This window comes from Cryptomeria japonica, chromosome 9 (genome assembly GCF_030272615.1).
Source record: "Cryptomeria japonica chromosome 9, Sugi_1.0, whole genome shotgun sequence".
Taxonomy (NCBI): Eukaryota; Viridiplantae; Streptophyta; class Pinopsida; order Cupressales; family Cupressaceae; genus Cryptomeria; species Cryptomeria japonica.
This window is the reverse complement of record NC_081413.1, coordinates 154,000,063-154,016,422: the sequence shown is the minus strand read 5'-3', so window position 1 is coordinate 154,016,422 and position 16,360 is coordinate 154,000,063. Positions and strand designations below refer to the sequence as shown.

At 35.4% G+C, this 16,360-nt stretch overlaps 1 pseudogene; it reads right to left on the bottom strand.

The window, feature by feature from the left end:
* Positions 1–7,270: 7,270 nt before the first annotated feature.
* LOC131059658 (U2 spliceosomal RNA) lies at positions 7,271–7,449 on the bottom strand (annotated as a pseudogene).
* Between the last annotated feature and the right edge of the window lie 8,911 nt (positions 7,450–16,360).

Genomic DNA, 16,360 nt, shown 5'->3' with positions numbered 1-16,360 from the left:
CTGTAGATTTGGTATCTTTTTCATCCTCTAAAGATTCAAGATTAATCAATGGTATGTTGGTGTATTGCAACTGAGAAGTTTCCCCCTGTACATATTTAATCAGTTTTTCTAACTCTTTAGGATTCAACCTAAGATATTTAGTGGGAGAAATATGAATTTTTGATGCCTTGCAAAATTCAACAATATCAAAAGAAGTATCGAGATCAGCACACTTCAACATCTGAACCTCTTGAACTCTTGAACCATTCTCTGAGTTTCAGTTCAAAGGTTCTTTACCTATAGCTACAGTCTCAGGAAAGGTTGTGGTACCTATGTTTTTGGATTGACGTTGGCCTCTAGTGAGGATGGCACAAGAAGGGTCTCCAAGGGTCACCAATATATCACTTCCTTTGTCTGAATCTGATTCATACTCTAGGAAGTGCATTCTAGAGTCGCTAGGTTTCCCATGGACTTCTTCTTCCAGACCAAGTTCACTTATGGCCTCTCTTGTATTTATCATTTGTGCATATTGCACCATCTCTGGACAAGAATTACCATCATGATCATCAGTGAGATGAAAAAAACACATATTCCCCTTAGGTGGTGGAGCTTCAATTGCTAGTCTTTGTTGAGCCGAAGGCAATTGTAAGGCTTTATTCCTAGTTCTGATAGACTGATTTGTAATCCTCCTTGGTATGTCTTTGTAAGATTGTGGGTAAGATGTACTAGCCTTGGGTAACAATATTTTAAGTGTTATGACATAATTCATCATTCTTTGAATTACAGGGTCTGAAGAGGTAGAGGGTTGCGCATTGGCCAATTGCACTTCCCTCTTCCATTTTCCCGCAATAATCAAGTCATCTTCTAACTTAACAGCAAGTGTTTTAACATCATTCAAAGTTGCAAATCTATATTTACGAATCAATAAACTTATCTCTGAGGGCATAGAGTTTATAAAAAAACATTTCAAGTTATCATTTGAAGGTTTCTGATTTGCAAGAATTTTATGGATAATTTTATCAAACTTAGCCACAAAATCCCTTATAGATTCAAGGATCTCTTTTTTTAATTGAGCTAATTGGGCCAAAAGGGAATGCTCATCCTCTGCTACCTTGAACCTAGCCTCAAACCTTATTTTCATATCTTGCCAGTTTATTATTACACTGTTTGGCAAATGATAAACCCAATCTGCAGTTGCTTCTATTAATATTTGTACAAACAACCTTACTGCAACATCTTCATCTTGGACAACTATTACACTACATGCAACATTAAATGCATTTAAATGTTGATCGACTGTGACCTTCCCATCACCATTTAATTTAGGCAAATGATCCCTTGCTCCTTTGGGTAAAGCATTCAAATTTAGACCAAGATTTAACGAACCTACTACAGCCCCCCAAGGATTGTTGGATGCAATCGGAAAAATAATATTAAGGGGCGTTAGGTTGATTACACTGGGTAAGATAACACCATGCAAGGTTAGGTCTTGACAAACTGAAGATACAAGGAATGAAGGGGATGGAGAAGGAGGTCTACTTCTTGCTCACCTCTTAGGTGAAAAGGATAGCTGAAAGATTAGGTTTTGCAATTCTTGAAAGACAGAGTCAACTTTTCCTTCATGTCTTTGAGACCTAGTGTATCTTCTTAGCTCCATCCCATTCACAATGCAAAATTTTGGTAGAAATGGATAGACTCTTAAAATTTCACAAGATAGTTCTATATATACTATAACCAGGCAACCAATCTTATTATTCGACTCCCCACCAGAGTCACCAAAAATCTATTGGTTAACAAATTTGCCTTCCTTTGATATTTTTTAATGATGACTCATGCATACCCTTGATGAAAAGAAAAAGACACCAATAGTTGGGTGAACCAAGTATTGGTTTACCCTCTGCATAAAGTGCAGCTCCTTGTATGATATCTAATAAATTTTTATGCAAATTACTCACACAGTAGAACACTTTTTACTAGAAAGAAAGAAAGGCTTTCACATTCATTTGTCAACACAATAATAATGCTACAAGATAATTATTCATAAATGTAAAGCTCCCGGACTTAAACTTTGAACATTTCAATTTAATGTAAAACATATTTCACCAAGTATACTCAATGTAGCATAAATGTTGATCGATACTCACTTGTGCCTCAAAGGACAAGGGGGATCATAATCATTTAAATGACAATATACCACTAATTTTCTTAATCAAGAAATTCACAAACTTATAATAAGCTAATAATGAATTAAAATATTTTGCACACAAGCATACATCCCAACAGAGATTTTATGTATCATTCAAATACACAGATTTGAAGGTCGTGCAAAATATATCATCATTCATATATAAAATGTCTACACTAAAAATTCAAAAGAAAACTAAGTCTTCCAATTCAAATCAAATTTTTTGGACCCTCAATAAAGCTTGCTTAATTACATATATAGTCTCTAGGATCATAGTTTTTGAAAATAACTCCAAGTTAATAAACTCTAAACTAGAGTTAAAAGAAATTGTTTGTTTAAAACTGGATAAAACATTAATGACCTAGAGCCATGGATAGAATGACAACTCATCCATAAACCAATCAAGACTCTAACATGGTAGAGGAAGCTGTTGATTTGTCCTGTTTTGTCATAGTACCATGTACATTTCACCACTCCAAATGTGTCATTGAGAAATTGAGGATGACCTGATAGTGTGGGAGTCCAATATGCAGAATACGTTCCTTCCAGACTTCTTTATCCATGTTTACCTACATGACCTTAATTTTATGCACTTCCAAGTGATCAAAGCAAACTGCTAACATTGATTCTATCCTTGCCACCTTGGAGAAGTCATCTGTAGTTAGAGACTTTGTTTCTTTAACAAGATGCACCCTCTCTTTAAAGGTTTTGACCATATCTACTACTAGTTCAATTGTCTATCCATCCTCCTTCAGGAGTTGTATATCAATGCATTTTAAATCTTTCTGCATCGTATCAATAAGCTCTTTTAATCCTTTTAATAACTTGATAGATTCTTCGTGATCCTATTTAATGATTGAGTTCTCTATTCAACATTTTTCCTTGATACATACAATACATTGTCATCTAAGTTATCCACATGCTTCTTAGTGAGAAATTTCATAACCCAAAATTTATGTACATCATTCATCTATGTTAAGACTTCTACCCATTTATTTCTTTTTTTGTCCCATGTTGTAGCTTCCAACTCCAGCTATTTACTCATAGTTATAGCATTATCATACACCTTGATTAGGCTATCAATGTAGTATGTGCCTTGCTACACTATGGAGTCAAGCCACTCATCAAAAACCTGAGCTATCATACAGCTTCTTTGGACTTGATCCAATAGCTTTTGATTTACTAGTGATTTAGGGTCAAAAGACAATGTCATCTATGTCAGAGGCTGAGGACTCGAGTGATGTATGGAATTGATATATTCTGCTATCTGAGTAACAACTTGTTTCAATTTCCATTTGTCCTTCTCATCTTTCTAGGTTTTGGATAGCATTATTTTATTGGAGGATTCTAAATGTTTGGCATCCACATCTCTTGAAGCAACTCCCCAGGTCAATTTTCTCAATAATAAAATCATTTTCAGTGGCCTTTATCTGAGATAGGCTTAGATACTTCTACTACCCAATGGCCTATTTTGTCATCAACCTCCATCATTGCCTCTGTTTTAAGCTTTTTGGGTTTGGATATTTTCCCAAGGCACTTACTAACCATATCCTCCATGAGAATGGTAATAGGAACTACATTGTGTTTCTTTCTAATTGAAGCTCCAAGACATCGAGAAGTACTGGAATTTTCTTTCAACGAAGGTGTCTGATCATCGGGTGGATTCATAATAGTCATGGTGCTCATCAGATTTGGATTTTCTTCATGTTCTTTCTCTGCATCCGCATCCTGCACTAAAGGATTATTCAACACTTGTTCATCCATGTTCACTTTGGTTTCTTCACTTGGATCTAGCTCCATAGCAATCTGGTTCACCACTAGTTCCCTATTTTTCTTTTTGCTCCTTGAACAGGTGACTTGAACCGCTAAAGAACTCAATGGGAATTTATTTGAACTTTTGGTTTGAACCTATCCAATTTTTAGCTTTGTGGTACTTGCAACATCAACAATTCCATCAGAGGAGGAAGTAGGAATCTGTGTTGTAGCAAGAAGGGAACCAACTATTAATTCTTTAGGAGTAATAATTGACTCCTTTCTAAATTTACGGTTCCTTAACCACTTCTCCATTCTCCTTATGACATTGAAGGACTTGGCTTGGATACTTGCTTCTTCTCTCCTATCCGAGTCAATTTCAAGGACGGTTTTCCCTTGAACCCTTTCATTGAATTCAGGATCCAATACATCTTCCCCCTCCTCTTCTTGTATTCCTGCCACATTAATGGACAACCTCATTGTAACAATCTACTGCAGAGTGAACCTTGACCACAATCTCCTTCTCACTTCAAATTCATTACAACTATTTTCCCAATAGTCTTCTAATTGAGGTTCATGGAAGAAATTATCATCAACACTTAGATGTTCTACAACATAGCCTCTGCTATCAAACTTACGTCTGGAAATGTAGGGTTGTAAATTCATTTTCTTGGAACTCTAATTCTAGGTTCAAGGCATCAGAAATAGACTTACAACTATAATATCCAGGTTCAATTGGGAAGGGAACTCTGGATTTACTCTTCATCCCTAACCTTTAATCAATGTGGGCTAGTTGTCTACAAACTTCAATAAGCACATAACTATCAAAGGCATACCTGGGCAATTTGAATGGTTCACCTTCAAAGCCCCCCACTCTAATGTAAGTAAATTTGGTAAATTGGATAAAATAGCTTCCATATATACTGACCAGCTCCATGCCCTCATCTGGAATTATTTTATTTGTGTCTCCTTGTAGCTCAAAGACAAGTCTTCCTACAAAAACATCATTCCATCTTGTAACATTTTCTACATATCTCTATTGTTGCAGGTGTGGGTAATAATCATAAACCTTCATGCCATCCACCCAAGGCTCATGATGTAACCCTTGCCACTCTCTAGTACAAACCAATATATAAAATAAATATGAGGACATTTAAAAATTGTACATTCCAACAAAATTGCTCAAACCCTCATGAAGCCTTTCAGCAATAACTTGCGCCCAGTCAAGATATTTCTCACCAGCTAACAATACCTAGATATAAAAATACATCCAGTCTTCCCAATAGAAAGCATGTGAATTCCCTTTGATTTTGTATAACAATATCACAATATCCCACACATCCATTATAAAATTCTCTCTTGTAAGAGGTTTGGGTAGTCAGGACCCCCCTTTCTGAACCTTTAGAACCCAATTCCTTGCAATGATGCTTTTCTATGTGTTTTTCTTCTTAGAGAAAAATGTGTATGAGGTAACAATAGACCATGAACTTTGAACCATTGCAACCATCACCGTTTCTCTATTAAGTTATACTAACAATTCACCATTGTTAGTCCTAATGCACCTACTACCAGCATCATATCTGTTCATACATGCTATCACCAATTCTAGACAAGGAGCGATAGTTGGGAAAGCAACAACTTCAATCAAGCCACTTCTAACTCTTCTTTCCATCATCAAGTTAGCCTCAAGGTTTCTAGCTCTTTATAAAAAATCTCCTAAGTTAGCTTGGGCCAAAGAAGTGTCACCCAACTCTGGAAGTGTACTGACTAAGCATGATGTGTGACCAAGTTTTGGAAGAGTTGACCTCATAATGGTTGCTTTTACATTCATCAAACAGTTCCTAGAAAGAACATAATTCTATTCCAAAACAAAGAATTTTTCTACACTAATTTTCTAAGCTAGTAACACAGCGGAGGAGAAATTATCAAAAATCACCTGTTAGCACCATCAAATTAGTGAAACCCTCAGAAGTACGGAGTTAAAATTACCTTCGGCATCCTTCGCTTCTCCAACAACAACAACTACCACTTTCACAATTTGAGAATTCACATATGAAGAGGCGGAAAAACTGAGTAATACCTACACACACCTCATGATAATTCATCTGAGCGTGTGAGATAACCAATGATTATATTGATGGGATCCTAACAAATTTCTTTATTACATATCAAATCCACACAAATAGCTTGAGTTTTCATGATTTCTTTCCATAAGTAGAATTTTAAAATATGATATACCCAAAATATTCCTTTTGCTGCCCCACCTTTATGTTATTAATGTCCTCGGGGCCTACAAATGAACTTTTGAATGTTGAACCATTTAACAAGAAGTTCAATGGTGCAAGTTCAATCCTAAGAAAACAAAAGAACTTACATCATGCGGCTCAACACAACATCCAGAATGAGCGAAGACTTTTAACAAACATAAAGGAAGACTTTGAACTTTGAACCTTGAACCACTATAGGAATAGCTCAAAGTCCAAGTTCAAGACCGACTTAACACGTTCACACTCGCTCGCTAAATAACATAACAAAGCTGCGACCCACACAAAGGCCTTGGTAGAACTTTGAACCTTGAACCAATACACAGGTTCAACCTATGGTTTCATTGCGAGAGAAAAGGTGATATATAAAGAAAAAGGTGCACAGCTAAAAATGGATCAAACCGAATGAGGAAAGAAACATTAAATACACATTATTTTGTTCAAGATAAATAATGGGGTAATAGAATACTTATGTACAATATTTGGAGGAGGTCTCTTTATCCTTAGAAGGGGACACTTGAGTCTTTGGATCTTGTTCTACATTCATACTTGCAAGATCTTGAATTATTTTTTTAAGCAATGTGGCCTAGTACACTTGATTTGGAAGGGGCAAATTTAATCATTGACATGAGGACACTTGAGTAACTTTCAAAGACTCCATGCATCATGATATTTCTTCCTACATTGTCCTTTCAAGAATGGGAAAACATAATTCACACACCTTTGGTTTTATTTCTTCCTAAGGGGAGGAACATTGTTCGACGATCATGGACCATCTTGTGCATCTATTTTCAAGTACCTACCATTGGTGCACTTTCTACATTGGGGAGCTACATTTCCTCTCAACTTCTCTCATGGGGGTACTTTTTTCCTCACCTAGGATTTTGTCCTTCACTTCTTCTTTGAGATTTTTTTGTATTTTCCTCTTCTCTTTGGGGGAGTTTTTCCCACTATGTTTTCTCTTTCCTTTTCTATTTGAGAGGATATTTTGTAAATGGGTACCTCATTAGGTGTAGTTGTCAGTTCCCATCTTTTCTTTTTTTTCTACATTTCTCCCTAAGTTACACTTAAGAGGGGGTGGGGAGCTGGTGTGGGGTGCACCAAGATATAGAATAAATGCATGAAGGCTTTGGTTGCAAGCTATCATGTGAGGATTCCCCCTCAAAAAATTAATTTAATATTGTGTGGTTCATTGAACCATGTATCAGATATTAAACTGATAAGAATAGATACTACGCTTGATCTTAGCCAAAAGGCCAAGAAAGATATACAATTCTTTAGCTATCTAGTTCTCCATAATAGTTATATTTGCACTTAGTTAAGCTTACTTAGGGACTTTTTCACTTTATCCCACATTGGTTGTGTTTCTAGTCTCTTGGGTGGTAAGTATGTTGGCAACAACAATGAAGGAAAACTGAGCGGGGGGGGGTGAATCTGTTTTCACCAGATTAACAAACTCAACCATAATTACAAATCTGATAAACTATAACAACAAAAAAGATAATAAAATTGATAACACAACACACAACACCAAGATTTTGACGTGGAAAAACTAGTTAAGGAAAAAACTACAGTGGGAACCTACCCAGAATAGGATGATACTCTACAATAGTATGTGTAAATAGTTATGATGGTGAATTCACCAGTATTCAGACACACTACCTAGAGCTTACAGTTCAAGATACAATAACCCGGAAGTATACAACCCTCAGGGAAGTCTCACTGACTTACAACAAGATACAGACTACAATCTGAAAGGAATGAACTACAACAATAGAATATGCAAATGCCCAATGATAGTTTCGATTAAGCACATATGTATGCTCTGCAACACCAATATCTTCTCAATACACCACACTGAAAAATGAATCCCTTGTTCACACATACATCACTCTCTGATAATGAAGACACAATCTTGATACCTAAATTACATAACTATGACACCTATTTATACAAATCATCAACCTTAACAACAAGGGCCGCTAAACCCTCAACTCACAATTACAAAATTATATCACATGATAAAAATATCAACCACCAAAATAATAATGATATACATGACATAGCATGGACCCAAACCAAATCTCCAAATATGCAACACCATCGGAAATCTCGCCAAGATCAACTGCAACATGCTACATCACCAAGAATACTGCATAACATGAAGAACATCACCGAATCATGAAAACCACTAAAAACTCGCACAATGATCAATGCAGATCATCAAAACAAATAGGAAACAATTAGGAAACACCAACAAACACATTAGAATCATCAGTAACAGATGTACCAACACCACTTATCAAATCTTCATCAATTAACATCTGAACTTCAAGAACACTCAAACAATACCAACTGTCATGAAGAAATATAACTTCTAAAACACAAAATCACGAACCATTTATAATGAAGATACTCATGAACATCCCAAAAAATAACCCAAAAACTTAGCTCAAGATCTGATCACACTAGAATATACCAGAGGAATATCAAACACTGCAAAGCACTAATCAACAAAACCAAACTGCAAACCGAATCATATGATATGATCAATTAAGCTTTCCGAATCACTAAAACCAATACAGGGAGATATACTGATACTAGAAATAATCCATACACCAAACCATGATCCCAATAAACCAATCTACAATCACCAATGCAATAAATCATAGGAATATGTTGGCATCAATTACAACAACATATCCTAGCAACAACAATGTCCAACAGTCTCCCCCATTGGCATTGATGGCAATATATGAATGTGAAAAATATTCAATGCAAAGAAAGAAAAATTATCCAACAAAATCCCCCTAAGTTCAAGTAGATAAAATATTTTTTCACGTGCTTCTCTCCCCCTTTGACATCAATGACAAAGGTCTTTAAAACAGAAAACCAAACTTACTCTCCCCCTTTGACAAACAAATCATGATTCTCTCCCCCATAAACACACTGACTACTCCAGCAGAGTAGCAACACCAACTCATCAATCCGGACAAAATGATAAGACTGTGAGGTCCATCAGATTGATGCAACTCAATGCATCTAGTTCTCATTAGGAGGGGTGGATACCCCTAACTTGTCTCTCAAATAGACAAATGTATCTGCAGGAAAAGTCTTAGTAAAAATATCAACAATTTGTTTCTTTGTAGACACATACTCTATCTTCACTTCCTCTTCATTGACTTTTTGTCTCAAGAAATGATACTTGATTGACACATGTTTAGTCTTTGAATTTTGCACTGGGTTCTTTGACATATTAATAGCACTGGAGTCATCATAATATATGACAGTAGGCTCATCATAGATAACTGATATCCTTCAACATTTGCTTCATCCAAACTACCTGCATGTAGTTACTAGCAGCAACAATGTACTCAACTTTAGCAGTAGATAGGGACATTGAATCTTATTTCTTACTTGCCCATGAAACTAATTTCTTACCCAAAAATAATGCACCACCATAGGTACTCTTCCGGTCATCAACATCACCAGCCCAATCAGCATCAGTGTAAGCACATAACATGAAATCATCATTCCTCAGATACCACAAACCATAATCTACAGTTCCTTTCAAGTATCTGAATATCCTTTTTACAACAGTGACATGACTCTCTCTCGGATCATCTTGATATCTAGCAGCCATGCACACAACATGCATAATGCTCGGTCTAGTTTGAGTAAGATATAGCAATCCACCAATCATAGATTTGTACAAAGTCTATTTAGCTTTCAAATATTCATCATTTTTAGACAATTTGCACCCAGTCACCATAGGACTTCCAACTGGTTTGGAGTCTTCTAACCCAAACTCCTTCAACAATTCCTTCACATATTTAGTTTAAGATATAAAAATACCTTTTCTAGTTTGTGAAATCTACAATCCTAAGAAAAATTTCATCTCTCCTATCAGAGACATCGCAAATTCTTTCTGCATATCACTGATAGCCTTCATAATCAAGTTATCATCTCCTCCAAAGATAATATCATCAACAAATACTTCAACAATCAATATGTTATCATTCTAAATCTTGAAATACATATTACTATCAGTAGTACCTTTATTAAATTCCAATTTCAGCAAATACTCATCCAATCTAGCATACCAGACTCTAAGGGCTTGTTTCAACCCATAAAGAGCTTTATTGAGTTTTCATACCATGCCTCCATCATCTGATAATTAAAATCCATCAAGTTTCTCAATATATTCTTCTTCCTCAAGATCACCATTCAAAAAGGCTGACTTGACATCCATCTAATATACCTTGAAATCTTTATAAGCAGCATATGCAAGCAACAATATAACAACTTCAAGTCTAGCTACTGGAGAGAAGTCTCATCATAATCAATCCATTCTTTCTGTGAATATCCTTTGCATACCAATCTTTCTTTATTTCTGACAACTTCACCAAATTCATTCAATTTGTTCCTGAATACCCATTTATTACCAATCACATTCTTATCTTTTGGTCTAGGAACAAGTTCTCATGTGTTATTCTTTTAAATCTGATCTAATTCTTCTTCCATAGCCCTTATCCAATTGTCATCTTTGCAAGCCTCAACAAAATCTTTAGATTTAATTTTAGAAATCAAATATACCTCTTCAACAACTAACCTTCTTCTAGTCATCACACCTTTATTTTTATCTCCAATGATCTGATTTTTAGACTGATTCAGTCTTACATTCCTCAAAGTCTTCCGATTATTCTGATTTTTAGGTTCCTGAACCTCTTCACTGACAACAACAACATCTAGATTAACAGTATCTACTAGATCATTCTGCTTCAATTCTTTAGTCTGAATAGGTGCTAGAACAATATGTTGACCATCATCATATCCACATACTCTAATTTCTTTTCCATAGTTCTCATCAACCTTCACACTTGTAATTTCCACTATCTTTCTCAGTCTCTTATTGTAGCACTGGTAGGCTTTTCTCTTTGTTGAATATCCCAAAAAAATTCCTTCATCACTTCTTGCTTCAAACGTTCCTATATCCTCATCTCTCTTTATACAACACTTGCTAACAAAAACTCTAAAATATCTCACAGTGGGAACATGACCAAACCATAGCTCACAAGGAGTCTTACCGGTATCACCTTTAAGGAGTCTAAGTGTTTATTGCTATTAAAGAAGATGACAAACCAAACACTTAGACTTAACACTTACACTAAATCACTTAGATGACAAAACCAAACACCAGATAACATTATTAATCATCAATTTCCATCAATGACAACACAAATAACACAAAATCTAAATCTCTTCATCACAAATGGTCTTCTATCCTTTACCAGTTCAGTCATTAGTCTTTAACTACATCACCTCATCTACATCAGTTATGCCAATCATGCCAACATCTTCATTTGTAACACCTTCATCAGTAGCATAATAACAGTTCTTCTGATGCTTATACTTTTGGTTAGGCTTGTAAGGCTTATCATATTTCTCATGCTTCTCATATCTATCATTCCTACCATGCTTATCAAATTTGTTATGCCTATCATATTTAGACATTCTCTTCGGGAACCTAGAAGAAAAATGTCCTATCTTATTGCAAGAGAAATATTTCAGAGGCAATTTTCCATCATACTTACCAACTCCCTTAAGAAATCTTCGGGAAATCAATGCTTCAAGCTCCACCAATTCTCTTTCTTTCTCTTCCATCTCTCTTCTCTTTCTTTCATATCTATAAATCATGTATTCATCAGGATCATACTTTTGCTTTCTGAATACAGATTCTCTAAATGTTGTCTCAAACTTTCCATGTGATTCACCAAAATTGTTCAGTTCAAATGCAGCAATCTTTCCAACTAGCATGTCTCTTGTTATAGTAGTTACACTCTGGATCTCATCAATAGAAGCTACCATATGTTTGTAAGAAAGAGGAAATGATCTCAGCACCTTAACAACAATTTCATCTTCTTCAAGGGCTCCACTGACACATCTAATACCTAGGACAAGTTCATTCACCTTAGTCATAAAGGAATTTATGTTCTCATCTTCTCCCATCCTCAGGATCTCATATTTCCCTTTCAATCTTTGCAGCTTAGGAACTTTGACTTGTTTATCTTCTTCATACAAGGTCTCAAGCTTCTCCTAGATCTCATGTGCAGTCTAAAGTCCCATCACATTAGTCAGTTCTAAATTAGTTAGGGCGCTCAGCAATGTTTCCTTAGCTCTAATGTTATTTTTAGCTTCCCTGATCTCATCAACAGTAACTGGCACATTCAGAGGAACTTAATAGGCATTCTTAGTAATATTCTCCAAGAAATCTCAAGTGCACCTCCATCTAATTCTTCCATATAGCATAGTTGCTTTCATCAAATATCAGACTCTCCTTCTTAAAGATGACACTTCCACTTCCAGATGCCATCCCGGATCACCTCAAGCAATTAAGATTCTTCTGGAGGATCTAGCTCTAATAACAATTTTTGGAAACAACAATGAAGGAAAACTAAGAGGGGAGGTGAATCAGTTTTCACTAGATTAACAAACTCAACCAAATTTACAAATCTGATAAACTATAGCAACAACAAAGATAAGCAAATTGATAGCACAACACACAACACCGAGATTTTGACATGGAAAACCCTGCTAAGGGAAAAACCATAGTGGGAATCTATCCACAATAAGATGATACTCTGAAGTAGTATGTGTAAATATTTATAATAGGGAATGCACCAGCATTCAGGTACACTACCTAGAGCTTACAGCTCAAGATAGAATAACTTGAAAGGCTACAAGCCTCAGGGAAGTTGTTGGACATTGTTGCTGCTAGGATATGTTGTTGTCATTGATGTCATAATATTCCTACTCTGGTACTTATAGATTGGTTTATTGGGATCATGGTTCAGTGTATGGAGTATTTTCCATATCATTATATTATTTTGTACTAGTTTTGGTGATCTGTAAATCTTAATTGATCATATCAGATGATTTGGTTATGTAGTTTGTTTATCTGATCAGTGCTTTGTGGAGTTCAATATTTCCTCTGATATATTTCGGTGTGATCAAATCTTGAGCTAAGTCTTTGGGAGACTATTTGGAATGGTCTTGTGTATATTAATTGTAGATGGTCCATGATTTTGTGCTCCACAAGGTATCTTTTCTTTGTGATAGTTGTTGTTGTTCGTGTAATCTTGAGGTTTAGATGTTGATCAATGAAGATTTGATAAGTGGTGTTGGTACAACTATTATTGATGATTCCAACGTGTGTTTTGGTGTTTCCTAATTGTGTCCTATTTATTTTGATGATCCACATTTATTGTTGTGCATGTTCTTGGTGATTTTGCTGAATCGGTGATGTTCTTTGTGTTATGTGGTTTCCTGGTAGTGTAGTGTGTTGCGGTTGATATTAGCGTAATTATCGGTGGTGATGAGCATTTGAATATTTGAATTAGGCCCATGTTATGTCATGTATATCATTATATTGGTCTAGTGGTCGATCTTTTTATTGTGTGATGTAATTTGTAATTGTGAGTTGAGGGTTTAGCCGACCTTGTTGTCAAGGTTGATGAATTGTATAAATAGGTGGTATTATCATGTAATTTAGACATAGAAATTGTATCTACATTATCAAATAGTGGTGTATGTATGAACAAGTGTTTCATCCTTCAACATTGTGATTAAGAAAAGATTGGTGTTGCAGAGCAGACAAATGTGCTTAACTGTGATTAGGCATTTGGAGATGCTATTCTTTCAGTTCATTCCTTCCGGATTGTAGTCTGAATCTTGTTGTAATTCAGTGAGACTTCCCTGAGGGTTGTAGCCTTTCAAGTCATTATCTTTTTGAGTAGTGAGCTCTAGTTAGTGTGCCTGAATGCATATGCATGTTGGCATTTTGCATATAGATTGCATTAATGATATGTTGTCATTGATGTCAATTGAACCAGTAATGGTATTCATGTTATTGCTGAAATTGTTGTTTTTGATATTGGCTAGTAACCGGTAGGAAGAGATTTATGGAAGATATTGTAAACCGGTATGTTAAGTTTGTGAGTTGAACCAGTAAACCGATGTAAAGGGTTAAACCTTTGTATGCAATGTAACCAATAAACCCTAACCGATCGAGTTTGTTGGTTTATTATCTGATGAGCGGTAATGATGGAGACATGTGTGATCATTGTATGAGGATAAGTTTAGATTATTTTGGTCAGTTTGTTTATTGTCTAGGGAAGGAGCAAAGTGGATTGAATCTAATGCATAGCGCGTGATGAGTTACAAAGTCTAATGAAGCAGTGATCATGGAGGTTGGAATTTTATTGAAGAATGTGAAGAGATTGTTATGATTTCTAACAGTCAAGATTGTACCGACTTGTTTGTAATCTTGATGATGAGAATTAGGTTTGTGTTGTATTACCGACCTAATTGATTTGTATTTAAGGTCAATGAAGTTGTTTGTAAAAGTTGTTGGCAAGATTGACATAAACCTATTGAGTGTGTAGTTGCCTAACCGGTGAATGGATCTACACTTTGAGTAAAGGCAGATTGAAGATTAAAAGGATTTGATCAAGCAAATGTAGTGCTATTTAGACAGATCAAGAAAACCTATTATTTTCTAACAATTATAGCAGAAGTGAAATCCCTTAACTGGGTAAGCTCTAACAAGCTTGGTTACTTATTAAATCCTTTAACAAGGTGGTCCATTAGCTTGGATTCTTAAATCCTCCAATGAGGTTACTCGTAACAGGGTATTGTGCTTTTCATCAAGGCATATTTGTAAATCCCTTAACCAGGTGATTCCTAACTGGAATTAGTTCTTAACAGGACTTATTGTAAATCTTTAACAGGCTTGGCTCCCAACAAGGCAAACTTCAGAAGGGTTCAGATAGCTATCCTTGTGAGTCTCATCTCACCGTAGTTTTTACCTATTTGGGTTTTCCATGTATAAACATTTGTGTCAAGTGGTTAATGTTTTTGTGGTTATGATTTTATTTGTTGATTTGATTAACTTCTAATAAGGCATGATAACTAGAAGCATTAAGAGATGAATATATTAAGATATGATTAAGCATTGTTGATGTTTACAAGATTGGATTTGTTTACTGTTAAGTTGTCATAACAATCAAACTGGTTGATGTCAAGTATTCTTATGAATATTGATCTTGACTATGATATGTTTACTTTGTGTGATTGAATTTGAGTTTGGGAACTTTGTATCATTTTTTCAGTATACTGATTCACCCCCCCTCTCAGTATTCTACTGGATACTTATTCTTTCATCATACCATCAATTGGTATCAGAGCATCTCAGGTCCTCTTTATTCTAAAAGCCTAATAGCTTGAGGAAAAGATCTTGTAGATCATGATGAAGAAAGAAGGTTTGAAGTTCAACAAAGATAACTATAGAATATGGCATGACAGAATGAAGATTTACATTAAGAGTCTTGGTAGTCAGCATTGGGATCATATAGAAACTAAGTATATTACATCGACTGGAACCCTGACTGGTGATCAGAAGAAAGAACAACAAAAAAATCATCAAGCATTAGAGGCTATTATCAATTCCCTGTCTAATGTTAAATATATATATGTTCATGGTCTTTTAACTACATATGAAGTATGGAGAAAACTTGAAGAGATTTATAGCAGTGATGAACATGTTAAGATTGCTAAAGAGGAGAGTCTAAGAGGAAAGTTTGATGACATGAGAATGTTTGAAGGTGAGAATATCCAGCAGTATGGTCAAAGTATAAAAGAGATAGTTGGTGAAATAAAGAGTGCAGGAGGGAAAGTGGAAGATGCCACAATGATCAGTAAGATACTGAGAACCCTGCTACCAACCTATGCTATCTGAGTTGTAGTTATTTAGGAGCTGAAATCCATTGACAAGACATAGGTATCTCTTGACTCTATTATTGGCAAACTTACTGCTTTTGAATTAAATGGCTATGATGGTAGTGTACAAAAAATAGAATCTGCATTCAGAGCTTCTATCTCTAACCCATCTGTGAGAAGAAGTAGAGATACCGGCCATAGATATGAATCTAGATCCAGCAAAGATGTTGATGGTGAAGACAACTTAGTGGAACTTGAAGAATTGTTGGCAAAATGACTGCCTAGAGGCATTGGTAAATATAGAGGTAAGCTACCTTTAAAATGTTTTGCATGCAACAAGATTGGTCATATAGTAGCTAATTTCCCTAATGGTGAAAATGAATACAAGAGAGACAAATTTAAG